Here is a 3,927-nt window from a genome sequence, read left to right on the forward strand (position 1 = left end):
TAATTCACATGAACGAGCTGGTAATCCACAACACGAGCTGGTAATTCACATGAACGAGCTGGTAATCCACAACACGAGCTGGTAATCCACATGGACGAGCTGGTAATCCACAACACGAGCTGGTAATTCACATGAACGAGCTGGTAATCCACATGAACGAGCTGGTAATCCACATGGACGAGCTGGTAATCCACATGAACGAGCTGGTAATTCACATGGTCAAGCTGGTAATCCACATGAACGAGCTGGTAATGCACATGAACGAGCTGGTAATCCACATGAACGAGCTGGTAATGCACATGAACGAGCTTGGAATCCGATTGGAGGAGTTAAGGACACGTGGCCGGAAGCGGGGGTGCCGTCCTTGATACAGCAAGGGGCGGGGCCGGGGCAAAGGGATGAAGGGGGAGCGCGAGGGGGATTCGGGGCTCGTTCGGGGATCAAGAGAGGGAACAGACACGCAACATAGTGAGCATAGTGAGCAGCCTACAACAAGTTAGCCACACTTACCAACAGAAGCCGGTGTACATTGAATTGTTTCATAAATGCAATTCCTCCTACAACGGGGTGTGTGCATGCCTCAGTCGACACAACGCATGCTTAAGTATGTTTTTCGTACAATTCTGGAGCGCAGAAATTGCAAATACTTTGGAAATGTTTTTTGTCAAACCTCTGGACAATTTGTAGCCTACATATTCTGCAATCAGGAAATACAACTGGGTCTCTGTGTCTTTTGGTTGCAGTGCTATTGACAAGCAAAATAAGGGCTTTTTAGAAATGTTTTGCAACAATTAAGACTTTTTCCAATGGGAAATTGCATTGAACAATGGTCAACTTTGCACCTTCATAACCCCTAAAGCTAAACCTATCCCTAATTAAATTGTCGATTTTTTTCTCGAGAAAAAATATATTTGTATAATCACCAAATTTCATTTCATATATAGCATAGTATGACTAAAGGCATTAGAGGAATGAGCTTCTAATTTAAAAATTACAAGTCAAAAATGTGGCTATTTTTTAGCAAAAAACCACGTAGTACCTTTAATTTTACAGTTTTTGTTTCATCCATCACGTAGTGAGACTAACGTTAATGGAGGAATTCACAGTGGCAAGAATGTAACTACATTGCCTGGTATACAGGAAGTCGTAAGTTGAACCCCGTCCCTCACACCTGCTGTATGTTTGTAGTTTGCATGTTCTCCCCATGGTCGTGTGGCTTTTTCCCTCCACATGCGTTTAGTGTATTTGACTGCTATGTCGATTTTTTCACCCAAAAAATATACATGTTAAATTGCCCAGTTTTTATTGTATATACAGCATTGTCAGACAAAATTCAATGGAGGAATTCACTTCTCATTGACCCCTAACCGTTTACCATAACCCTAACTAGGCTAACAGGGTACTGTATATGGATTATTTTGGGAGTCCCTATTCCATTTCCGGGAGCCCCACAACCACTTCCTTGGTGTTCACATTCCCGCATGAAGAATCGGAACTCCGAGATTTGGAATTGAGACTCCTGCTTTGGATTTAGGACTTCTTAGGGTTGCAAGTGAGCTGCCTCAAATATGCCTTTAAACGCGTCTCAGCGAGATGAGTTGAATCGTATATGGCGCGACTCTGTCGAGTAGAGTCAAAGGGCACACACCACTTGCTTGTGTGACTTGTGGAACCGGGGCGGCATTTTGCATTGAAGTCGATGATGGGTGTGATTGTTGCCGATTTGAAGGGCACTGTTTGAGAATGCAGTGCGTTTCATTATTTCAGCACCGATGTTCACCAAATATTCAATGGTCTAAATGTATGGGACAGCTTGGGATGTCAATGCAGTAGTTTGTTATTTGAAAATCCGTAAAGAAATAAAGCATTGCAGTGCAAATCGGCCGGATAGCTTCGTTTTTACACGCTTTCTTTTAACTCACTCTGTCTGTTGTTGTTGTCATCGTTGTCGTATCCTAAAAATCTTGTAACTCAATTTTAACCCACTTCCCAATGTGGTATCGACTGCAAACTTGTTATACTTATGTCAAACTAATGACAAATACTATATTCTATCATATTTTTTAAAATATTTTTAAACAATATTTTTTATCTTCTTGGTTCTTTCGGTAAAGTCATGTAGAAGGGTAGTAAATGCGTATATAAGCTTGGAGCTTATATATACGCATTTCCCATGAATATGCAAAATTCCTCTTGATGTGCAAATTATGTTGTCACGGCGCTCTTCTTCCACCTCCAACCCAGCTTATATATAAGCTCCAAGCTTGGCAGTGTCTCATTCTTCACCTGAAGACGGCTGCTTGCGTTGTAGCCGAAACGTCGTGAGAATTATTTTATTATGTTTATTTTTATTATTTTATTACTTCCCTTCTACGTGACTTTACCGAAAGAACCAAGAAGATGAATCCCTGCAATCACGAAAGCTTTAAATCGAAATTTAATATTTTTTATATGTTATGTTTTGGCTTGGGTCTAATTGTCCACGGTCAACTGACATTGGCTGTAATTGTCCACGGTCCCTTACGTTTTGGAAAGCTTCAGGGCCACTTCCTGGAGTCGTGGAGTTCTGTCATTACTCGTACATTTCATAAAAGCGTGTTTAAAAAAAAGTTGTTTAAATATTATTTTTACCGCGCTTGACGTGTTACGTGTCCCCTCTGGTGGACAAGTGCAGTATCACAAGCAATCAATTCGTAGTTGTGAGTCGCTGGTGATGTGGCGTCCTGGCGTTTGTCCGAAGTACGGTTGGCTGCAATGAAGCCGTGAAGACACCACACAGTGCCACTGCTGCTGTTATCGTGCCGAGGCACTGCAGTTGTCATACTAACCCTTAACCCTAACCCCCTGAACTTGACCCTAACCCTAATGCCTAACCCTAACCCTGAACTCTAACCCTAATCCAACCATGACCCTAACCCTTAACATCGACCTGGACCCTAACTACCTTAACCCTAACCCCCAACCACTAACTCCTAGCCCTAACCCCTAACCACTAACCCTAACCCCTAATCCTAACCCTCACCCAAACCCTTACACAATTTTGTCCATAAACGGCATAGGTTAGTATGCCAATTTGCTTTATGGCCAAAGAAGGTATGATGATTTTCTTGGCATACCTGAGGTGAAAATTTTATCGTGAAATTTTCAATTTTGTACGTAATACGTAGCATACTACAGCAAACACAATGGAGGAATGCACTTTTTGTTAAAAAAATGAAGCTATGGAAATTTGGCTCAGTTTGGCAAAAAAACTGTATAAGATAGTATGCTGATTTTCTTTTTGAGACGTGAAAATGTAATCGTGAAATGTCTCACTTTTAATGTAATATATAGCATACTAATGCTAAACATAAAGGAGGAATTAACTTTTTCTTGGAAAATTAAGATGTGAAAATTTGTCCCATTTTAGCAAATAAACTGCATAGGTTAGTATGCTGATATCTTTTAGAGATGTGAAAATGCAATCGTTAAATTTCTCACTTTTAATGTAATATATAGCATACTACGGCTAAATACAAAAGAGGAATGAACTTTTGTTGAAAAATAAATGTAAAAATTTTGCTAATTTTGGCTAAAAACGGCATGAGTTAGTATACCAATTTTAATATTTACTTGAACATTTCATCGTGAAATGTCTGACTTTTAATCAACATATATCATACTAACCCTATCCCTAAACCCTAACCCCCCTGACCCTAACCCTTAACCGCTAACCCTAAACAAACCCAACCCTCTTTTGTATTGACAAATTGTCAACTTTGCACCTTAACGTTTGTTCTGAAATATATTTCGGGAAATGATTGCGGGGGGGGGCCGGGGTGACAATCACTGTCAGATTACACAAAATAAACGAAATCGATCGTAGGGAAGTATATTTGAAAAAACCTCGCAAAAACTCAATATTCAGAGCACGGACTCGCCTGAATT

This window comes from Lampetra planeri, unplaced genomic scaffold (genome assembly GCF_965212315.1).
Source record: "Lampetra planeri unplaced genomic scaffold, kcLamPlan1.2.h2 scaffold_264, whole genome shotgun sequence".
Taxonomy (NCBI): domain Eukaryota; kingdom Metazoa; phylum Chordata; class Hyperoartia; order Petromyzontiformes; family Petromyzontidae; genus Lampetra; species Lampetra planeri.